General features: G+C 45.4%; 1 long non-coding RNA gene across 1 annotated transcript; it reads left to right on the top strand.

Annotated features, from left to right (window-relative positions):
- The first annotated feature begins 1,061 nt into the window (after positions 1–1,061).
- On the top strand, positions 1,062–23,312 carry LOC142842618 (uncharacterized). Its single transcript, XR_012909414.1, has 3 exons — positions 1,062–1,151; positions 22,886–22,964; positions 23,221–23,312. It is a non-coding gene; the product is annotated as an uncharacterized LOC142842618 (long non-coding RNA).
- The last annotated feature ends 1,292 nt before the right edge of the window (positions 23,313–24,604 follow it).

The following is a 24,604-nucleotide window of genomic DNA, read 5'->3' as shown; positions in this document are numbered from 1 at the left end:
CTAGAGCTGGTCTGATCTCTGGCAGACACCTTCTGTACTGCCATTCCACGGCGTTTCTAGCACCGTTGGTTGTCCTGCGAGCAAGCCAGGACACACGGACTATCCCAGGCTGTAATTGCCTCTGCTCACTCACTCCACAAATATTTATTGAGTTACCTGGCACTGGGCCTGTGCTTGCTCATGGCAGGACATTTATGGCCCACAGCACAGATGTGCAATGTGTCTACTGTACATGGGAGATAAAATGGGGCCCCGTGCCTGCAAGCTGGGACTCGGTCCCCTGGCCTTACAGCACTTAAGCTCCCCAGGCAATTTCTACTCTTGGTTTTTATTCAGTGACACTGTTTCTCTGTTTTGATGGCACAGATGTCTTCATTTGCGATGGCAGCAAAAGGCTGGAGAACTGTGAGGAAACGACCTCACGCTGGCGCCTTAGCAACAGGTGCCTCTTGTTCAGGGAGGGAGTTAACACAGGGCCTTGGGAATAAATAGTTCCACAGATATTTTCAGAACTGACAAAGGATTTTGCACTCAAGAACCCAGATCCTACTGAGCCTGGTGCATGAAGGCAAGCCATTCTATTGTGCACTACCCGAGCTGGGGCTTAGAACCTGACCCTTCCATGGGTCAGCTACAAGTTATACCAGGAGCCCATACTCAGCTTTGGGTGGAATCTTGTTTCTGAGTAGGTAGAATAGGGGTCTGGTCTTTTACCTCCTTTGCTGTTATAATCTCAAGCAAAATGGGAAACTATCTAATAAAGTCTAAGCAACCACCTTCGAAGCTACTCTGGAAGACATAGCATGTCAAGCAGACACCAGGGGCTTTTCTTTCCCATACCTCCATAAGCTCAGTGCCAGAGTTAACTTCTTAGGGCCCAGGTGGTTGGAATAAGAACGGCCCTCAAAGGCTCATATATTTGAACGTTTAGGGAGTGGTACTATTTGAAATGATTAAAAGGATTAGTAGGTGAGGCCTTGTTGGGGGAAGTGTGTCACTGGGGGTAAGTTTGAGGTTTCAAAAGCCCATGCCAAGCCCAATCTCTCTTTCTGCCTACAGATTAGGATGTAGCTGTCAGCTGCTGCTCTAATATCTGCCAGCATGGCTCTATGATCCCCACCATGATGACAAAGGACTAAACCTCTGAAACTGTAAGCAAACCCCCAATTAAATGTTTTCTTTCGTAAGAGTTACCTTGGTCATGGTGTCTCTTCACAGCAATAGAGCAGTGACTAAGATTCCAGGTCTCTGGAAGCTCCTTTGGGGTAAGACTTCCTGCCTGTGGTGCTGAGGACATGTCTTGGGGCACTGATCTCATAAAATTGGTCTCAATTATTCTAGGGGTCCTATTTCATAGCAGGTTGGCCTCCATCAAGGAGAAGTCAAACTCTTTGGGGGCCTTAATATTCTCCTTACCCTGAGTTCTCCACATTAGTACTTTCTATCTCTCTTTGGGTTTCCCTACAATCTCTATAACTAATACTGCACATTGAGTAGACAAGGGTCACAATCCACTCTTTCACAATGCAAAAGAACGGATGTCTAAGATCTGGAAGGCAGGGTGGGCTTCCCCTGAGAATCGTTTCTGGCTTCCCTGAGCCTCTACAGATGCTAAAGTCTTTGGTTTCCTCCGGTGTGTAGATGTATCCCATCTCTGTCTTTCTTCTGCCCTTAATACCTCAGTCTGTATGTAGGATCCAGTCTAATCCAATCTGATCTCACCTCTACCCATAACTACAGCAAACCCCCTCCTTTCAGTGAGAGTCACACAGCGAGGAGTGAGTGGCCCCATCGTACCTTCTCCAGATGCATCATCACCATCATCAACCAGGGAATCCAAAGCTCCTCTGTCCTAGGCTTTTCCTCAGTGGGCGACTTCTGAGACCTCTCTGTTGAGGTGAATGAAGTGTAGCAATATTCCTGAGACAAACAGGTGCTGCCTGACACTGGAACCAACCAAGCCCTCCAGGAAATCACACAAGCCTGTATGATTGGAGGCGAAGGAACATTCTAGATCAGATGCCAAGTGGGACAGGCACTGCAAGAACCATGGGAAACTCTTGACATGCAGTAGCTTGGTGTCCACCAGTAGATGCAGCTGTGTGGACAGGTGGCGCGGGCTGCCGAGTCTGCTCAGTCCAGGGAATTGTCCTTAAATTACAGGAGCTGCAGCTGGAGATGGTGCAGGCAACGGAGAACCAATCATGTGCTGTCTGTCTAGAAAAGTCCATTCCAGAGCTTTCTCCACCCCTAACTGACAAACAATGCCTAAATCCCTTTATCTGGGGACAAATAGAAAGTGTATGCTCGTACCGAATAATTTAAACTGATAGTCTTGCCAGCTGTTGAGGGGACATATAAAAAAAAAAAGCCGGTGACATCTGGTTGGCTTTGACTTCTTTTGACAGAAGTATTTCTCCTGGTAGGAGGGCTATTTTCTAAGAAGCCACATCGAGTTTCTGGCCTCTTCATCTTAGGCCTCCAATCTTTGACCTCTTTGAAAAACAAAAAGGGACGTGAATGCCTGTTTCAAACAACTACGGCCCAAATCCCAGGCAAGGGGTGGGTGGTGTCAGCATAGAATAATGGTGGGCAGCCTGCCGTGTCCCAACTGCTCTGCCTTTCTCAGGTCGCAGGAAAGGGATCTGGGAGTTAGAGCTCCTTGTTCATATCTGCCTCTCAGCCACCACCCTGCTTCTCCTCACTGCCTAGATCCTAGACTGTTTTTAAAGAGTAAATAACACCAGTTAAATGAACATTGAAATTTTTTGATATTCACTCTTTAGTTTTTCCCCAAATGCTAATAGCATGGGCTAGCAGGAGAAGTTTCACTGATTCCAGCCAGGGTCAGCCCTTTGCAGGTGGCTTTTGTGGAGGTCTTTTCTGAGGACGTTGGCCTGTGGGACTCCCTTCATGTCTGCCTTCCTTCACTTGTGTGCTTGTACCATCTGCTTACGAACAGACCCATGCTCAGAGGACAAACATCCACAACACAGGTCAGAGGGATCTTGGGTAGACCTCTCTGATGAGGGGAGCTGAACCCCATGCATCTCATCAAGTGTCCTGGCTTCGCCGCATCCTGGGTTTTGGGGTGTGGAGTGTTCCTCCTATATCTTCCCTTGACCATGGTATCAGGCTCTAATCTGGTCAAGAGAAGCACCTACTTTTTTTTTTTTTGAAAGACAGCTTTCCTGAGTACAGACCCTTCCCCCAGTACAGTGGAAAAGGATCTAAAGTCTGTCCATGTCACCCTTCACCTTGGTGCCTTGGTGGCTCAGGAATTGATCCAAGGGGGACCGAGGTGCAAACCTGCAGCTTCTGACTCAACTCTTAAAAACAGCCTGCTAACATGATGGGCCCAAGGAGATCTGGGCAGATGCCTAAGTGTGCTGCGTCTAAGTAGGTGTGCTATGTCCAGGGTGTGTGTGTGTGGGGGGGGTCATGGTGTGGGATGCCTGAGTGTGCTGCGTCTAAGTAGGTGTGCTATGTCCAGGGTGTGTGTGTGGGGGGGTCATGGTGTGGGATGCCTGAGTGTGCTGCCCCCAGTGTACTGCCGAGAGTGTACAGCACCAGTGTGTTGCCCTCAGTGTGTGCTGTCCCTGAGTGTGCTATCCCTGAGTGTGCTATCCCTGAGTGTGCTATCCCTGAGTGTGCTGTCCCTGAGTGTGCTATCCCTGAGTGAGTGTGCCATCCCTGAGTGTGCTATCCCTGAGTGTGCTGTCCCTGAGTGAGTGTGCCATCCCTGAGTGTGCTATCCCTGAGTGAGTGTGCCATCCCTGAGTGTGCTATCCCTGAGTGAGTGTGCCATCCCTGAGTGTGCTATCCCTGAGTGAGTGTGCCATCCCTGAGTGTGCCACCCCTGAGTGAGTGTGCCATCCCTGAGTGTGCTATCCCTGAGTGTGCCATCCCTGAGTGTGCTATCCCTGAGTGAGTGTGCCACCCCTGAGTGAGTGTGCCATCCCCGGGTGAGTATGACATCCCCACTGTGCTGCTCCTGCATGTGATGACCCCAGTGTGCTGTTGTGTTGTAAGATTTATGATTTTTCTTTTTCCACTTTCTAGTAGCATAGTAAAGATTTTCCTATGAACTTATTACATAATAAACATTCTCTTTTTAATGTTGTTGTAGCTCTTATCAGAATGTGTCAGGAAAATTAAGGATTTAAAATGTTATTTTCTTCCTAAAACCTTGTTTATTTCTATCTTGATACATGTTACTGTTTGTGGACCAAAGGTACATTTAGCTGCTATAGTGGGTAGCTGTCCAACCTACCAATCTCTTAAAAATTATTTCAGCCATAGAAGGAGATTTTGTATGACTCCTCTCTGCATTATAAGCTGGGAAGCAGCTCAGAAATTCCGTCAGCTTTGATTTCTCAGTTCATGGTCTGGTTTCTGCCCAGAGTTGTCAATGTCCAGGGCTTGACTTAGTTTCCTGGGGCGATTGCTGGTCAGTGACGAGTGATTGGCTCTATGTTTTAATCTGTATGCATGGAATTTACCAAATAACCTGTATCCAATGCATAGAGAAAACTAGGCCAATGCCAGTTAAAGTCAAGTGCCGGCCACCAGCTCAGTCCCTTACACACCATCCTTCTAGGGAGTTCTAAAAGGCTGGCCTTGCTACCTGTAGATGCATGGACTGGAAGCTCACAGAGGTGAGAGTGTTTTTCTAGTGATGAGGTTGGTGCCTGCATCTGCTCTGTTGCTGTCAAACTGTTCTCTGGGTTTTGGCTCAAGAGGAGACTTAGGAGGTGTCCCACACATTCATCAATTTGAGATTTCTCCACTGCTATCTGAATCTCTCACTCAAGCTTGGACATTGTGACCCAGATACACTGTCTAGGAGCTTGCTGTCTTCTTTGGGCTTTTTATGTAATCAGAAGACTTTCGGCAGCAAATGCTCCAGAGAAACTTGGCAAGTACTTTGGACATTTTTGTGACGCTGGCGGCTTGGTGTCAAAGCAGTACTTGTCAGTTGGTTTTGCCTTAGAATTTCCTTCCAGAGACTGACCAAGCTAGCTGAGAAGAGAAGGTGGAATTGTGCACCCCTTCCCTGTTGCTATGGCAACCGTCTAGTTGCATGGCAAGGTACCTGAGGAGTTTGAAGCACCATGGGTCTCATGAGGGCTTGGGCCTTGGCCAACAGCATCCTCACAGGATGCCGCCATCAGCCCCATTTGAATCCTCTGCCTGACTTTGCCTCACTCTTCCTCTCTGTGAAAAGGAGGGATAGTAGTTGCTACTTTATTTACTTCAAGAAAGGTTGATGCTAAAAGCAGATGTGGGCGAGCTCAGAGACATATTCTATATGAACTCTCAGCCCTCATGTTTATTTTGCTTAGAAAAAGTGCTATCTCCTGGGTCATACTTTGTTTTTATAGCTCAGAGCATTCTTGGATGCAAATAAGTTTGTAAGAAAGTTTACTGATGTCCTAGGCATATGTCTCTGCTGCTTTACTTCAACTCTTGAAGAGTTTACATCTGTGCCAGACAGGACTGTGAGCTGTTTGAAGAACGGAACCAGGTATCAGTGACCAGGAGTATCTATTGCATTTTACTCCCGTGAGAGGGCTGTGGTATTGCAAGCAGCAGCAGCAGCACACGCTGGCCAGAGAGCGTGGAGTGTGCCGGTGTTTTTTAACCTTCTCAGCTTCCCAGGAGTCAGCTGAGGGTGGAACCAAGCGCTCCGAGTGCCTCAGCCCATCCCCAATGTAGGTCTATGTGTGGCAGCAGTAAACCAAAAAAAGAAATTCTATTTTCCTTTGCTCATTTATTGGCATGAAGGTTTATTTTTACCCCATGTGTTTTGTGCTGATGACAGCCTTGGGGAGGCCCCAAAGTGCCATGTGCCTGGGCCGACAGGAACAGCTGGCTGCGTGGAGACAAAACCCTCAGTTTTCAGGGGGTGAAGTCACTCCAGAAGCCCATGGCTGCTCTCTGAGCGAGCATTGTTGACTCATTGTCACAAATGAGCTCCTGGCTGGGGACCACAAAGTGGGATGAGGAGGAAGAAGAAATACAAGGAGAAGCAGATGGGGAATGAGCACATGTAATCCCAGCACTTTGGAGGTGGAGGAAGGAAGATCAGTAATATCCCTTTCTCCTACATAGTGAGTTTGAAGACAGCGTGGGCTACTTGAGGCTCGCTCCAAAGAGACACAAGAATTAAGAATGAGCAGCAAGAACTGGACAGATGGCTCAGTGGTTAAGAGCGCTTGTCACTATAGAAGAGGTCTCAGGTTGATTCCTAGTAATTACAAGGCTCACAGTTACTCCACTTCTGGGGAATCTGACTGCATCTAATGAACCTCTCTGGGCATCAGGAATGCACTTGGTTCACATACACACAGGCAGGCACAGAAAATAAAATAAAGCCATTTAAAGGAGGTGAGCCTGTTTCTTCTTTCCCATCTTGTGTCCTTGAGCAGAGAACTCTGGTGGATGAGGTCAGCAGTTTGAAAATGTCTGTATGTCACAATTATAGTTTTCCAGGATGATATGGCACACAGAGGCTCCGCTTCCCAAATGTTCACGTGGCAGTCGGGCCTCAGGTATCTCCACCAATAGATTTACTTGAGAATGATTGGTTCCCTGCGGTCACAGTTTGTCACGGGGCATCATCTTTGTTGAGTATGATCTGTGTTCCATCTGAGAAGCTCATCTGGGCCAGCTGAGGCCTTACTCCATGGAGTTTGAGCAGTTGTGGGGTTTTATGTACCTTTTCTGGAGAGTTAGCTCCTCAGGGAGCTTTACACTTGGGCTGGACAGGACCTGCTGGCTCTAGATAACTCCACAAACTATATTTTACATGTTGTGATCCTAAGAAAGCCCTATATATCCTCCATGTCCACTCCTCCAGGAAGCCTTTCCTCAATTACAGTATAAGGCTAATGTTCCTTTAGCAAGCCTGTAGGATGTATGTCTACTCTTCTACAGAGATGAATAATTTCCCATCTCTTTCCTGAGTCTAGAACAGTTCTTGGCCATATTTAGAACTTATTTGGCTTGTGGTCAGCTAATCGAAAAGATAAAAAATTTACTGAGTTGGTATATATGTATTAGGAATCGTCAATGCCATCAGATCATTGACCTCTATCCATGTGGAGTCAGCTTCAAGACAGTCAGGGCACTTTCCCATGCTGGTCCAGCTTCCACAGACTGAGCATCCTCTCTGCTGTGAGCCTGTCCTTCCCAGCTGCTCCGCTAACAGTGGTCCCACCTGTCTCTCAGTGGTATCTGTACCGTCACAGACAAATGAGCGGCTTATTTACCATGACTTTTCAAGGATAATTACAGGGTTCTTGGCTTGCCATTGCTAGCTGGCAGAACTCATAGCTGGAGACCAAAGGAAATAAGAGTTGAAAATTCATAGGTAGCACACAGCTCCGTAACCATGTGGTTATTTACACAATATTTCGGATGCAACAGATAAATGGGTGACATTATATTTTGATTCTCTTGTAAGTTTCAACAAAGAACAAGCAAAAGCTTGCTGGATTAAAAATTTAAATCCTGGCTTTGTTTTATGATAAGTCAAGCCTGACCTCAACGCACCTCACCTGCGTGGCACCTGATCTCCGTGTATAGAGGCTGTATTCCCCTTTCTGTCAGGGAGTAGACTGTCCAATGAGTTCACATGTTTAATGGATAATGAGCAGCCGTGAATTATGATGTTCCCCATCTGCCTCTCAGTAAAAGGTCTCCCAATTCTCACTTTGAATGACTTCTGTTTTCCCACGATCCAAAGGCAAGTCCACATGGACTTCCAGAGAGCAAGGGTTATACTAGAAAACTCCATCTTATCATATATGCTGGCCTCAGGAGGGGATAAGGGAGATCAAGGTCTGGGCTGTATCTGCAAGGTATCTGGTCTTCTGAACATTGTCAGCCATGTTTGGAAGTTGCTCAAGGTTATTCCTGGAGGCACATACCTAATTCTTCAGGAAAGGGCCCCTCACCAGACCTAAAGCCATAAGATCTGTCAAAAGTCAGACTGTGGGATAAAGAGATATAACATCTTACAGGCCTCTTTCATTTGGAACGAAAGTCAACACTGTGACTTGATCCATAAATAAATGGCTTTGAAGCAATCTTCATGACAGACAAGTGGGGTGAGGGAGGCCCTTGTGGATCCTATTTATGGTTCAGGATGATCTTTGGGGATCTCTTTGAGTCCTAGGGACCACAACTTGTGTTTTGCTGAAAGTCTACACTGGGAGCCGTAAACCAGTCAGTGAGCACCCAGTGTCTTTTGCTTACCTCCTTCTCTTTTTATATTTGACTTTTCAGTTCATTAAATCAATCACCTAAACACAATGGTTCTGTTGAGTATGACTTGGCTAGAATTGGGACTCATTTTTGGGTGGGAACATCAGGAAACTTCTTAATTAAAATATAGTAGCTCAAAATTATGAACACATGGTTTTACAGAATCCAAAAGTTTTCCTCTGGATACATGACTTTCTAGCTGATATTTAAAAGTGTCCTCTTCCTGTAACTTTGTTTCTTCTCTCAAAAATCGCCCTTTTAAAACTATCTCCACTTTCTCATAGAATGAAGTGAGATGAATAGACCATTTCTATAAATAGCATAACTAGAGACAAAAAAGGTGAAAACTAATGATAAATGTATCCAACACCATCACCTCCATCATGAGGGTCACCACCACTGGCCAGCCTGCCCCACGCCAACACACAAGGCTCTAAACTTGTATCCAGGTGTAGAGCCTTGAACTCACAATTTCCTTGACAACTTCTTCATAGCAAGAAATTCTAATAACCTTCAAGGAAAGTTAAGAGACTCCCACAGTGTTGGCTTTCTGGATTTGTGTACTGGCTGGCTTTGTGTGTCAACTTGACACAAGTTAGAGCCATTAGTGAGGAAGGAGCCTCAGCTGAGGAAATGCCTCCATGAGATCCAGCTGTAAGACATTTTCTCAATTAGTGACCGGGGTGAGGGGCGGAGGGACCAGCTGACAGTGGATGGTGGTCTGGGTTCTATGGGAAAGCAGGCTGAGCAAACCACGGGGAGCAAGCCAGTAAGCAGCACCCTCCATGGCCTCTGCACCAGCTCCTGCCTCCAGGTTCTAGCCCCACTGGAGCTCCTGTTCTGGCTTCCTCCAGAGATGGACTAAGATCTGGAAGTTTAAGCCAAATAAACCCTTTCCTCCCCAGCTTGTTTTTTGGTTATGGTGTTTCATTGTAGCAATGGAAGCCCCAGCTAAGATAGTCTGGCATGTGGGCTTCTAAGGGGTTGCCACACTCACAGGACTCCTCTGGGGGTTTTCCTGCAGGTGCAGAGGCCAGGAATGTCCTCCTGGCATCTTGAGGTGCTCCTTCTAGGGCCACAAGGCCAACAATGTAGCTTTGGGTCCTGAGGGACTAGGAGGGGTTTGTTGTTCATGCTTTACCTGTGGTAAAGTTGCTTCTGTAGAGTGCCTTATGGTGGGGCCCTGGAAAAGCAGAGAAGATTCCTTAGAGCCCCATTGTAGGTGATTCCTCAAAGTAAGGAAAGGTGAGACAAAGAGAGACACACAAGTCGATACCATGATGACACTGCCAAGCCCCTTGGGGTTTGAGCTGGTACTAAGAGCTGCAAGCATCTTTCTGACTAGGGAGGGTAGGCTGCGAGAGCTCTTGGTCCTCACCACTGACTTTAGCACCTGATACAGAGTGACTTTCTGGCAGTGAGCCTCTAGGCACAGCCCACCCTGTGTCCACACTATGCCCAGCTATCTTCTCCCTTACAGGGAGGCTCATCGCTTAGACCTACTGCCTCTTGCCATGGTCCAAGAGAAATCTGAGTGGCCGGGGTTGTCAGATCCCTGTCCCTAAAGTGAAATCACCTGTACTTGTTTAGAGACTTTGCCGACTACTATAGGATTTGTATATGTGGCTGAGTCCCCATTGCGGATCCTTCCCTGCCCTCTCGCTGGGTTATAGACAAGGAAGATTTGTATAAACCATGATGAGAGGAATGCTGGTACTAATGAGGCTAGGTTGATTCACCCTGCTTCCGGCCGATAAATGTCGGGGGATCAGGTAACACCCATAGAAATGTGGCCTTCCAGGTTTACTTGTTAGTGGTGTAGTTTCACAATGTTCCTTCAGGTTTAATTTCTTCCCATGAGAGCTCTAGGGCAAACCAAGAGAGGTTTTGTTGGGCCTCTGCGCCTGTGGACTGTGTAGATGTTTCTTGAGCCCCATCCTATTAATCATACTGCATGTTCTTCAGGCACCTGTATATCCTGATGCTACCCAGTTCTCACCAAGAGCGTGTTGAGGACCTTGGGGTTTAGCGTGATTTTATTGATGGTTTCTTTATAGTGTCCCTGGAAGCTATGGGGATTTTTGCTCCCAGGGATCCACTGTACAAGAGAGCTGGGTGACAAAAACAAAAACAAACAAAACAAAACAAAACACCAAAGCAAACAAACAAACAAAAACAGAAAGAGGGAGGCTCCTTCTGCAGAAGGCCACACTGTAGAGCTCCCTGTTTGTGATGGGGTACTTGTACCTTGACTCCTATGTGTAGTTTCTTCTGAGTGAGAGTCCAGCCCCACCTCGTTGTATAATATCATGAACTGAGTTCAGCAGGGAAAATCTTGAAGAAGGCACCAGCATAGGTCATGGATGCAGAGTTCTAGGCATGTAAACCACAAACCTAAATTTAACCCTAACCCTGACGGGAAGTAGAGGCCTCAGACACCAGCAGGCTTCAAATCTCTATGTCCTTGCTTTTATTTCTTCTCTGCCCCACAGACCTGCATGGATCTGTCACTCAGGAGCAGGAACAGGGGTACCCAGTGACTGACCCAGGTTCCAATGAGGTACTGGGTGGCATTTGTTTTGGATGTGTGGTCAGAGAATGTCTCAGAGGTGACCACAAGCAGAAACTGTGACTTGAAACTGGAAATGAGATTCCCTGGGCAGAGTGGCAACCTAGGAAGAGCCCCAGGCAGAGATCAATGCTCTAGCAAGCTTGGGCATTCCTAGGCTCTTCATGGTAGCCTTAGACTTGGAGTTTCAACCTTTGTCAGGCTGAGCGAATCCATCTTCTTGATCACCCCAGGAGTACAGTGGAGCTGTGGTTCTCTTCTTTTTTTTTTTCTTTTTTTTTTTTGATTTTTCGAGACAGGGTTTCTCTGTAGCTTTTGGTTCCTGTCCTGGAACTAGCTCTTGTAGACCAGGCTGGCCTCGAACTCACAGAGATCCGCCTGCCTCTGCCTCCCGAGTGCTGGGATTAAAGGCATGCGCCACCACCGCCCGGCTGTGGTTCTCTTCTTGTGTGTGGTCTTTTTCTTTTTCCTCTGTAGCTTATGGTCACAACACCCCGGTAGCCCAGGTCAGGCAGAGTTCTGCCTGTTGGTTGTTAGTACAGCACTACTGTGTGTGAGGCATATTCTTATTTGCATGGGGTCAGTGCGGAGGGAATGAATACTCCATGTCAACAAATTGCCTCTTAAGTGCAAATTTAGAATACTCAAGCATTATTGAGTACTTGGTATATTATTACTATGAACATTAAATTCTTTTAAAGGAAACCAGTACGTTTCTTCTTCTTTTTTAGTTCTCCTTGTGTGGTTCAGTCCTCTGTAGAACTTCTTCTTTAGCAATCACTTCATGCTCTCCCGCTGTATGCAAAACAGTTGGATAGTTTTAGAGCCTTGAAGTGTAAAACACTGCATATCTGGGCAACAGCAGCTTCTTCATGTTGCTCTGTGACTTTCAGGGGTTCACAACCTCTCTATCCCAACGGGAAGGGTGGTATTCAGGTATGAGGTCTCCCCTGGACTCTGAATGTCCAGAATGAGAGAACCCTTGATTCTTCTCTATTCTCTTTGTGATAAAGATAGCATTAGAATTAGAAATAGCTATAGGAGGAAGGAGAGATGCCAACTCTAACAGTCTCCAGAAGCAGGGGATGTGCCTGGAGTAGACAGGAAGGTGGCAGCTTGGGATGGCGCATGCATCATCAATCAAACCACATCCTGTCAACAGAAGGTGTTTTAAGAATAGATTCTTGAATAATAATATTGATGCGTGCCTGTTACAATGCTCAGTACCTGTGTCGGAATCCCGAGAAAAGCAATGTGTCCTATGCTGCATTTTAAAAGAAAATCCGTAAGTGAAAGCAGGCCTGCCAAAGCCATTTCTTTCTGGATATTAGATTTGTTTGTGCCGGCACCCTGTGGATCATCCCAAGCCTTCGAGTTTCCTGGGATAGAAACCTTCCCAATCAGAGCTGCCTGCCTCTGAGCCTAATTGAATGTCCCAGCGCATAGGGAAGGGCTAATGACTTGAATCAATCACATAATATCTTGGATTACAGACAGACAAACAGCAAAGCTCAGCAGCATGTCAGCGAGGACGGCACCGTGGGAACAGGCGGGGCAGACAATGCCGGGATTGACAATGTGCGGGGAAAGGCCACCTTTGGGAGAAATCGTATCTCACGGCATGGTGGGGAAAGTGAGAAACAGTAGCAGATGCTGCCAGACCCTGAGCAACAGATGCCTTCTGCTGGGGCCAGCCAGCCAACCAGCGAGCTGGTGCTGAACAGGGAGCATTTCCTCCCCGCCCCCACCCTTTGTCAGAGGAGGCAGCAAATACAGGCATTGCGGAGGAATTAAGCCAGCAGATGGTGGCAGCAGGGTCTGATGAGGTCAGGGTTAGGTGTAGGCATTAATCACCCTTCCTCTGGGAGCTGAGTGTCCTGTGCTACGTTAAGCTGACCACCTCCTCTGCCTTTTAATGTGACCCCTTCTAGAGAATGCCTGCACTCTTTCAACAATTGACCCTTAAATCAGCTTTTGGAGGCCTCATCCGATTTAGCAGAATCTAAAAAGAACATATGTTGAATATTTTGTTAATTCAGTTTGCGTTTAAATAATTGATCCTGCTCAATGCCAAACGCGAAGTTTTAAAAGCCTTGCGTGCTGGTTTCGATATGTTATCTATCATCTTATTGTACGGAGTCGACTGTTTTCAAACAGAGTACCCAGAAGCCTTTGCAGTCTCTGTCTTGGGCTTTACAAGGGCATCAGCTGAGAATGTCCCCGTTTTTTTGTCGCCATGTGCGCCTGAAGGAATTTCTTGTAAATTGCAGTTTCCTATCTGAGAGGCTAGTGAACAAAAGACAGAATTTAATTCTTGATGACCTTCTGGGACAGAAATTCTCGACTGGTGACTTTGTTGCATAGATGCTTTATTTCTGTAGAAGGCGCAGAGTGTGTCGGGAGGACAAGGAGCACGGGAGGGGCGAGGGTCTACGTGGTTCTGCATGTGTGTGTATGTCTGGGTGTGGCTGGGTTGTGTGTTTATGAGCAGTTGAGGTGCTCAAGGGTATGTGTTGAATGAGAACACATGGACACGCCCAGTGATGGATGTTATGATAAACAACGCTGTTTTTTAAATTAATTTTTTAAATATTTATTTATTTGGGGGTAAGGAGGAGTGTCACTTGTGCGATGCTGCGCACTTAGAGGTCAATGAACAACTTGAAGGAGTTAGTTCTTTCCTTTTATTATGTAGTTCCAGGGATTGAACTCATGCTTTTAGGCTTAGCAGCAGCCCCTTTATTTGCTGAGCTATCCCTCTGGCTCCAAAACTGTTTTAAACGGTTTCCAACATACGCCTATTTCTCTCTCGGACTCCCCACACTGCATAGTTTACATCTCAAGGCTCCTTCCAAGACGGGGATAGTTTGCAGAAAGCACTGCAGGGCTCGGAGGCAGCCTGGGTTGAGAGATGGCTTCTGCGTGGCTGGTTTAGCTCTGTGCATGAAGTCCTGGCTGGCTTGCACAAGGAACACGTGAAGACTCTCAGTCCAGAAGGCAAGAGTGAAGGACCTTGGGTCTTCGGATTTCTTCTGGAGGTGAAAGAAGCTTGGAACCGTTTTGATGCTTTCAAATGAAACTTACTGCTTGTTCTAACTTGGAAATACTAGTTGCTATGACAATTTAGAAGCAGAGATGAGCACAAAGGTTTTCATCCGCAGGATCTGTCCCTGTGCTGTCCCGTGTGCATGGCTATTGTTCCAGAGAGTTATGAATTATACATTACCTGTCATTCTATGTCTTATTTGCATTGCTGTGGGGTACCTTTCTCTGATTTGTAAACATTTTCTTGTAATATTCTGTTGATTTGATAGATTTTGTTGCTTAACTTTTTTCTTTTTAATATTAATTAAATATTTTAAATAGTAAAAATGCTTTCACAGATAATGCTGGGATGAACTTGTTTTGAAGAAATATTTTTATGGCATTACATTTATTTTCTCAAGTTAATTTTTCAAAGGTAGAACTATAGAGTAGGCATACAAAAGGGAAAAGTTTCTACTTCTCCTGTTCACAGTAGGGGCATACATTCAGCGCAGATAGACAAGAAGCCACATGGGCCGGAGGAGGAAAACCAAGCCCACTGCCAATTAGGGGCCTTAAAGTCGGTTATCTCTATCCATATCATGTAAGTCCTTGACAGAATATTTTGTTAGTTAGTTTTTGTTTTGAGACAGGATTTCACAGAGATCTATCTTTCTCTATCTCTTACTTATGGGGATTAAAAGTGTGTGACGTAATGGCCAGTTTCTTCTGCTTTTTAAGGAATTTAAAAACAGGCAGAAAATTCAGCCTCAGAAATCTTCAAATGTACTCACTCATAAGTGTTTTTTAAACATAAAGCAAAGAAAACCAGCCTACAAATCACAATCCCAGAGAACCTAAACAACAATGAGGACCCTAAGAGAGACATACATGGATCTAATCTACATGGGAAGTAGAGAAAGACAAGATCTCCTGAGTAAAGTGGGAGCATGGGGACCATGGGAGAGGGTTAAAGGGGAGGAGAGAGGAAGGAGGGGACCAGAGAAAAATATATAGCTCAATAAAAACAATAAAAAAGGAAAAAAAAGAATATTTATGTAACTGAACATTCAGTAGCTATTATAAAATAGTATTTTGAGGGTAGCCAATGACAGGGGGTACCATATAGTAAGCTAAACACTAGCTTCATTGCATAATAGTCTATGCCTGGTTGATCAATTTGGTTCGACTGGCCTTCCTGTCTGTTCTTATGCCAATACCAAGCTGTTCTTAGTACTGTAGCTCTGTAGTAGAATTTGAAGTCAGGGATTGTGATGCCTTTAGAAGTTTCTTTATTGTCCAGGATTGTTTTGGCTATCCAGGGCTTTTTGCTTTTCCATATGAAGTTGAGTATTGTTCTTTTGAGGTCTGTGAAGAATTTGCTAGGATCTTTCTGGGCATTGCATTGAATCTGTAGATTGCTTTTGGTAAGACTGCCATTTTTACTATGTTAATTCTACTTACCCAAGAGCATGGGGGACCTTTCCATTTTCTGATGTCTTTCAATTACATAGATATTCTGAAACATATTCTACTAATTGTGTTAGTTTTCAATGCTATGACAAAATACTCGAAAAACAACCTAAAGGGGGAAAAAATCCATGTGGGCTCACAGATTCAAGGGTGTCAGTCCTGGTTGCTTGGTCCCATCAAAATAAGTTTGTGCTGAGGCAGAAAATCACATGAGGGATAGTTATGGAATAAAGTTGCTCACCTCGTGAGAAGGAGAGGGAGAGAATGGAGAGAGGAGGGAAGGAGGGAGGAAAGGGAAGAAGGAAGAATAGGAGAGGGAGAGGGGAAGAGAGAGAAAGGCCCTTCAAAGGCATCTCTCAACCCCCAAGATAGTTTTTTTCCAACTAGCCCTACTCAGTTTCTACCACTTCTCAGTAGCGGCATCATACGTCACATTATAAATACATCAAGGATAAATCCAAGGATCACATCACAACCCCAGCAATCCCACTACCCAGTCAAACCACCCTGGCCCTCATCTGCTTTTGTTCTTGTTTTTCTGGAGGAGCCTGCCTTTTACCTTCTTGAGCAGGCATGCAGCAAGACTGGCCTCACCGAGAAGTTCTTAGTCTCTGTATGTCTGCTGCATGTCTCGATAAACACTTGCATTCTCCTGCTGAATCTGCCTGGGCTGCTTGACATTTCTCTGTTGCTGTCTGCTGCTCTTCAGATTATTCCTGCCTTCTCATTCTTTAACTGCCAGAGAAAACAAATCCGATCCAGACCTCTAGACTGTATCACTTTGGGGTCTCATATGGAGCTCCTTTTGAGGGCTCCAGACTCATCAAAGTAAGAAATCAGCCCAAACCATAGAAGGAAGGAAGGAAGGTGTGTCCCATCTACTGAGCAGCTGGCACCCTTTCCCAATCCTGGAACTGGGTTGATGATTTTATTTTCTTCTCCCTAACAAGGAAGGTACACTCAGACCTCCTAACTCTGTCTGCGTATGGTAGGAGGCCAGTTAAAATATTTGGTCACTAGAGATCTGTAAACAGGGTAATAACCCTGTACTATAAACTACACCTGACAATGTTACCCCACACTGCTTGGAACACACACCTGATCTGTGTGTTCAAAGGGGAGACAACTTCAGGGAAATTGTCTGCCTAGAGATGGACATACCTTGGGAATTTTCAAAGCACTTGTGTCTTGTATTCTTTCCCTTCTACAATGCGAAGAGTGAGAAAGGTCAATGACTGTTGGGAACTACAACAATAGTTAAAGTTCTTCTCTCTAAAAGCTATCAGAGAGACCTCGAACTGATTTCAGTTACTCTGAGCTGAGATGGAACCCCACCCCCCGCGCCCTAATTTTTGTGGCCTACCATCGAAACTGCTTTCTCCCTCATCCATGCTAACTAGAGTGTCTCTTTAAAGAGAAGAGAACAAAGGCCCGTGAGATAGGTGGATCCCATAGGGACTCATGCCCGATGGGAGCTGGGCTCACTTTGAGGATAAAGCAATCACAAGGCTTGCCGGTAACTTCATCAAGATGCAGGCAGCCATGCTACTTGGCCACCATCTTGGTTAAGGGGTAACCACATGACATAAAGCAAGGATGGCAGTGCCTATAAAAAACTTCGTATTTGTTCTGTGTTCTCTGGTTATTATCGCATCTGTTTTTATTAGGCTCAGGGCTAACACTAGACCTCCTAGGTGGTTTTATTTCCCTTAATGTTCTGTATTGTATTAATTTTGAGCCTTTTAGTTACAGTAACAAGGGTTAACAAAAACAGCAAAATAACCTAATATGATCACCTTGTGAGTTCTTTTCAATTTCAAAATATCTTTTAATTCAGTTTTGTTTTCTATGTTTACTACCCTAGGATACAAGAATTTAAACCCAATTTACATATGGTAAATTGGAAAAGGACTCCTAATTTGGATAATATTCTTTAAACTAAAAAAAAAAAAGGCAGGAGTGGTTATCATGCTTGCTTTGTATCTGAGGAAAAATAATATATATTTACAGCTTAAAATGCTACAAAGTGGACTTGAGATCAGAGGGACCCCTCAGGCAAGTGACTGGTACTCTTTAAGTTACTATTTGAGACACACTGAGGCTCTGTTTCCCCCTACAGAATCTAGGGGCCACATAAGTGTTTGGGTGAAAGCCTCACCCCAGCCCAATACCCAAAAAGTCCGAAATGTTTGGGTTCAGTCTTCATTCCCAGCCTCTGTCATCCATATATCCAAAGAGTCTGGAATATTCAGGTGGAAGTTTTATCCCAAGCACCCTCCCCTGGAGGGGGCTTAGTCCAGACTCCACCCCTGAGAAAGCCTGGCAAATGGTGATCTCTCCCCAGAGATGCTCAGGACCACTCCCACAGGGTATTTAAACAGCAAGAACAAACAGGCGATTTTCCAGTCTTCTGTCCCTGGCACCTCTCTGAGGGGCTGGAAAGCCATCCTGGAGCATAGGTATCCATTAAACCTGGGCTTTTTCTAATTCAGTTTGATTTGGTCTGGATTATAGCATTGGTAGAGAGGTTTCTCAGGGTGCAGAAACTTTTGAATAAGTTTATATCACTCAAGAAAATAGGTCATCATTTAGGTCCTGAGAAGAGGCCCTATGCTCAGAATCCATGTTGTTCTGACCTTGATCTGTCCTAGAGAGGAGGTAGAAATCAGCCTCAAGCTGTCCACCTCACTCTGTCCTAAGGCAGAGATTGGGTGAGAGCTAAGGACGGTCTTGCAATAATGACATCTGGGGTATAAGTGAAAACTGTCAGGGAACAGAACTGTAGGCCTGGGTAAGAGGAAATCAGTCCTGGGGTCTTTGGGTCCTGCTACTGCCAGCCACCTAGGTCACTCTCTCCAGATACTGACTTGGGGGACACAAGGAGGATTAGGGACACCTCCACCAGTCTCGTCCAGTCTCGTTTTCGCTTTATAGATGGGGTAGACAGCATCCTCCAAGATTCCTTCACATGTACAACTTGAGTAAGCTGGGTCCTCGGATGCTTAGGAAAAGAGCTTTAGTCTCCTTCTCCACCCCTGCATGGTCTAAATATCCTCTGGGGGAAAAATGAAAAGCCCCCAGGAGGAACTCTTAATTACAATGCTACCCTTCAATTATAGCTATTCTGTAAACGAGAGAAAAAGTCCCCTAAAATCCCCTGCGCCTAGCTTTTCTTTTAACTGTGGGATCATCCAAACCTTGCTAACTGCTTACAGGATGGACCCAAGGACTCCAGCTGTAGTAGATTTTGGTTGTGTCTAATCAAGTTTATTTTAAAAGTGCTTGGTTTCTGCTCAAGCTTCACCTAAACATTACAGTTTAATCAAAAATAATAAACGGGAGAAATTGACCCTCTGGGTGGTCAATAACTGTATTTGGGGACCTACACTGATGCGGGAACTTAACTGTGAAAGAAACATTTAGAAATGACCCACAGAGAAAATGTTCCCTGACTGTGAGAAGTCACCGTTCTTTTGTTCAAGGAGGCCATGGAGATGCCACTGAGTGCCTTCCAGTCTGTAAAGCTGAGGGTCAATAAAGAGGAAAAAATCTTCATGCTTCCAAATAAAGCAACGGTCAAGCAAGGCCTTTGACTTGACCTCACACAGGTGAGTTAACTGGAAAAAAAGACCAGAGGGTCAGAGACTCTTCCCAAACCCAAGCAACTCTCCAAGGACCAGATCTCCAGCTGGCCCTGACAGCGAAGAGAGGGTCATTAACTTTGGCCACCTACATGGTCTTAAACACGCAACACGAAAGCATGACTTTGATTAATATGGCCAATATCTGTGTTTCTTTCACAATTATGTATTACACTTAACCATATGAGATGTTACTTGGACAACTATTTCCCACCAATGGTTCTTTCCCTGATAACTGTTTCTAGAACAGTACTTCTCAGGATGTAACATGATATCCTGTGTCCTAACCGATCATGTGCCCCAACTAAAGGAGGCTGCCAGATAACCTGTCAGACTTATAGATACTAATTAATGTCTAGTTGTGACTTCAACCACTGAAACTTGGGTTTTATTCAGGTTTGATCCATATTGTCCACCTTCACTGGATATTACAGCTGGTACAAGGGCAGAGACCTGTCAATGGGCCTTCTACGGGATTCTGATATTTCTGGTACACAGTCTAGCCAGCTACAAAATTATGCCTCATCTTATCAAACAAAACTTACCATGGTGTGAAAAATGTTTCCTCATTAACCTTCTCTCTTAACGTTGCTCATGAGGTTGCAGGAGAAGAAAGCCAATGGTTAGTTTCCAAACTTCAATAGGCTGATCAAAGGCTCCTTGAACTCTTCAACTAGATGAATGATTCTCGTCATCATGTCCATCTTGCCATAGACCACAGCAGCAGGGAAATCTCAGGCTCATTGGTACCCACAACTACTCTGCCAAGGAGTCTTTGGATGGTTTGCTTGCCTGTTCTCTTCCCTTTAATAAGAGCAACGCTGCCCCGGGATTTGCCAACTGTGGGCCCAGTAGGAGTTAGAGGACTAAAAATCTCACATTTTATGTTACAACTGCTCCCTCTCTTGTATGATGAACTCCAGAGATTCTCAGCCACCACCAAATGACCGCTTGATGCTCGCTCTGCTTCATCACCGTTTGCTAGTTTTATAACCAGTGGCCCCTTAGATAGACTTTCTGCTGAGGCACTCTGGCTGCTGCACCCCCTTGCTGACCCTTGGTCAGGTCAAAGTGGCTAAGAGCAGTCATGGTGCCCTTGTTTCCCAACACGTCTAGGTAATAAGGGTGATGAGTTTCCAAGATGGCCAGCTTCTTCATCACCCCTCTGACTTGAGACAAAATGTCTTAAAAAATCCTTTCAGCTTTCGTCTCCCCCAGCAATTCCCCTGATGATGGACTGACTCAAACAACATGCCACACAACAGTTCTGGGTCAAACATCCAAGGTTTTCTCAAAGTGACTAGTCCTAAATTAAGGGAGCAAAACAAAACAAAACAAAACCCAAAAATCAAAACCCAGCTCCCAGAAAGAGACTGGAGTTTTTAGCTTTCCAAGTCCCTCCTCTGCATTGCAGAGGCTCTTTTCCTCTGTGTGCCTACTGCATATGTGTGTGTTTCCTTATCTCCAATAAATGCTTTTCTTCAATTGGAAAAAAAGGCCAAATAAACAAACAAACAAAAAATGGCCTTACTGAGAACCTTTCCCCCATTTACCCAAAGATCTCAGTAAATACTGGTACAGACTCTACAGAGACTAACGTGGTGGTGTTTGGATGTGCCAGCCCTCAGTCCCTCTCTACAGAGCACATCCAGGATGTTTCCACTCACAGGGCTGTATGAGGGGACAGGACTTGAAGTCCTTCCTGATATTTGTATCCTGGTACCTATTATTAGCTGGTAAATCTAGCCCATATTAGTTCCAGGGACATGGGTATCTAGGGGGCAAGAATACCCTTATCTAAGGACCAGATCTTTCTGTGTGCAAGGCGGCCAGGCTATAGATCATGCAAAGCTATAGGTAAGTTCATGCCTGGCTGAGTGGTAGTCACGGCTCACTATCCTAAAGAAGGGACACCCAAGTTAAGCTTTGGAGAGCCAGGACTGGCCGAGGAGCGATACCTCCAAAGCCAAGAGCAAAGGTACAAAGCCTGGGGCCCATAGCCCTGGTGGTTACTGTCTTCACAGGTTTGGTGTACGGCTCTCGGCACTTCCGTTCGTTCCTCCCCTGCCTCTCTCAGGGTCTGACTGTGAAACCCAGCCCCCATTGTGTCTCTTTAGGTGAAGACTACACAGTGTTAGGGGACAGACACAGCCGTGTGTCTTTTCTAGGTTACCTTGCCTGAAAGAATGTCACAGACACAAGGGAATTTGTCTTGTTTGGTTTCAAGAACACAGAGCAACAAAACTGTGGCAGGGGGCCCTTGATCCTACTGACCAGTTAAGCTAATCTGAGTGCGGATAACGGGCCACATCCAATTGCACACCGTGCTTGCCTTCTATATGAGCTATGTTCCTAGCAGTGTGGACTCATCTCTACGAACACAGAAGGTTGTGGGTCTTCCTCTACTGCCCCAGTGAGCTACTTGCTGTCACACCCCATTGGATGATTTCCTCCACTACCTACCTAGACCAGGAAACTGGGTAGCTTTTGGCTGCCAATGCCTGGAGGTTGGGAGGAGGGAACAGAAATTAGTCTGGCCAGTGATGAGAATCTCTCCATGTGCTCTTCACTGAGCAGGAGAGAGGAGACATTAAGCAAACAGTGATGCTGGTTCTATCGATGTTGGCCCTTATGCAGATGGCACCCTCCAATCTTTGCTTGTCCTGGTCTGTCTTGTTAGAGCTGTCTACAACAGGAGGGGCACATTTGGTGACCACATTGCCGTTGCACGAGCACCTGTTAGCTATGGCCCTTTCTGGGTGTGAAGACCTGTGGCTCTGTGGAGTCTCTGAGGGCTTTGTGTCACAGTGCTTGGCCTTGCTTCAGCATTCAGCTATCCTGGTAGCCTAACTAATACCCATACACCCTGGCAATTGTCCCCTTGTCATTGTGTGTGCTTTTTTTTTCTGTTTTACTAAAACAAAAGGAATTCAAGTATTTTCTTTCCACACACTTGGACCAGCATGTCACCGGCTCCCTTGGCCCATGATGAGACTCTGGTCAAGTGGGGTGGGAGGGAGGAGAGGAAAGAACAGAGAACTTTAACCAGGTCCCCTCTTGTCCTTGGATGAGAATAGGGAAGGGGTGGGGACAGGGGTACCCAGCGCAGGACGACCTGATGCCCAGTCTTTCATCTCTGCCTGCCCCTGCCAGATCCTGTCTTCTAGCCTGTGACTTCTAGTGGTAGTACATATTCTCCACTTTAGGAAGGGAACAGTTCATCAATGGGGCGATGCTGCCTAGTCATGGTGCTGATGGTCACAGTGAAAAGCATTCATGATGGCAAAATGACAAATTTTTAGATAAACCCGAAAAGGACCCGTGTTGGATATTTTCTAACCTTGGCAGTCTTTGTTTCTCTATGTCCAATAGGAAGTCTTTTTGTTTTAATTTTCCCTGTCAGGGAGACAATTAATTCAGGCTCCCCTATGCACGAGGTCCAGATGTCAAGGGCCTGTTCCACCAACCCATCGCAGTGAATAGGAATTAATCAACACCATTAGAGAGAAATCTCCCACTTAGACTTCAGGCTCTTTCTTCACAGCCCGATGGAGATTTCATACCTTTTATGTGGAGCAGACCGCAGCTTTCACCTATTTAAGGAATTTTTCAATTAACATTTCTTTCCCTCCAGAGAGACCAGGGCCTTTGGTTTCCCACAAAAGGCTGGCTTTGCTTTGCCTATAGCAAATGTGTTTAGGCCCGGCCCTCTGGGCTGAAGGCCCTATTATTTGTCTATGATGATTCAGTTTGGCAACCCCCCCTAATCAATAGCTGATCAGTGCCCAGCAGGGAGTCTCCGTATTCAGACCCTCTCACAAGCTAAAATGGTTTCCTTTTGAATAAAATCACTCCTAGGTCGAATTTTAAATCCATCTAATTGGCAGGTTTTTTTTTTTTTGAACAGAATAGAAAAGATATGTAAGCGAAGGAAGCGAAAACCCAACGGCTTTGATGGCTGTTGCTTCCATTTCTTGCAACCTCAGGTTTGCTTCAAAATAATTTTTCCAATACCACAGTTTTTCTTAAATAAATATCTTGCTAATTGGAACTCTTAATGGTATTGTCATTCACTTTAGATAAAATTTTTATTAAAGACTGTGTAGATTTCAAAATCTTGTATCAGAATGTGTATTTAATCTCTTAGAGATGATTTTAAAGAGGAGTTGTCTTTACTGACAAGCAACATTTAGCAAAGAATTCAAATGATTTTACTAACTTTTTTTTCATTTATATTAAAAGGATTTTTGAAGTTCAAAGTTAAGAGCCTTTGGTCAGGAAGATGATGTTTAAATCCACCCCAGAACGAGAGGTAACTGCACAGGAGCAAACGTTGCTGCCCAAGGTGAGCAGTTGGGTTGGCTGACCGCTCAGGAGGCCTCACGCTAGCAAGGGTGTTGCTTGTGCCAAAAGCCAGCTGTGCCTCTCTGAGTTCAGAGCATAGAGCGTGCAGTGGTGAGCCAAGCTTTCGTCAGGGGGGAGGAAACATCAGACATTAAAAGAGAGGGATTTCTTCTCTACACTCTCGATTTGAACCTCAAGAAATAATAGTAGAAAAGCTAACTTGATTTATGAAAATCTACCTGAATTAGGAGCTTTGGTGAATTGATTGCCTGGTGGCTTTCTGTCTATGACTAGTCTTGCATGAAAAATACACTTGTGTTTGGGTGGCTGAGATGGTTCATCTCTTGCTATGGAAGCCTGGCAGTCTAAGTTTGGTCCACAGAACCCACGCAAAGTTGTAAGGCGAGAACCCATTTTCCCAGTTATCCTCTGACCTCCTGCCCATCATGTACATACACATATAATAATAATAATAATAAATAATAATAATAATAATAAAAGAAGTATGTTTCGTGATGTTTTTAGGTGCCCTTGGACTGGGTAGAAGGTCTAGAGGCTCTTTCTGGTTTACTTTCTGCTTCTATTCCTCTGATGCTGTGACATTTGGAGACTGTTGTAAAGCTAATGTTTTGGCTGAACACAGTAAAAATGAGGGCTCAGACCCAAGAAAATACATAGGACACTGAAGTTGCTCCCGAATAAAAGGTCTGCTGAGTCATGCATGGGGGGGGGGCTGCACTGCGGTCCTTCTGTGTCTTGACTTCGCTGTGTTGACTGTGCCTGACTCCATGGTCTGACAACGTTGTCTTCATTGTGTCTAACCCTGTGGTCCTCCAGTGTCTCACTACGTGGTCCTTCCTGTGTCTGACAGTTGTTTTTTCTTCATGTCTGAAGTCGTCCCTGTTATTGACTCTGTGTTCTTCCTCATGTCTGAGAACCTCTCTTGTTGGACCCAGTGATCTTTTCCATGTCTGATATGATGTCCCACTTCACATCTGACACACCTCCCTGGTCCTCTTCTGTCTCTGATTTTATGATCATCCATGTCTGGCACTATAGTCTTCTTCATGTCTGGTTTCATAATCACCCTTGTATCTGATCCTGTGTTCTTCTGCAGGTCTGGATCTATGTCCTGAGCCTGTCCTGCCTGCCCTGGAAGCAGATGTAAGGTACAACGCCAAGGCCAAAACTCCACAATAGCTCTGTCAGACTTTGCTCTGAAGAAACTCGATAGAAGAGCAGAACGCAAGAGTTGTGCCTGACCCGGGGGTCCCATGTCTGA

The sequence above is a fragment of the Microtus pennsylvanicus genome, chromosome 1, assembly GCF_037038515.1.
Source record: "Microtus pennsylvanicus isolate mMicPen1 chromosome 1, mMicPen1.hap1, whole genome shotgun sequence".
NCBI classification, from domain to species: domain Eukaryota; kingdom Metazoa; phylum Chordata; class Mammalia; order Rodentia; family Cricetidae; genus Microtus; species Microtus pennsylvanicus.
The sequence above is the reverse complement of the archived record's forward strand: the minus strand, read 5'-3'. Positions and strand labels throughout refer to the sequence as shown.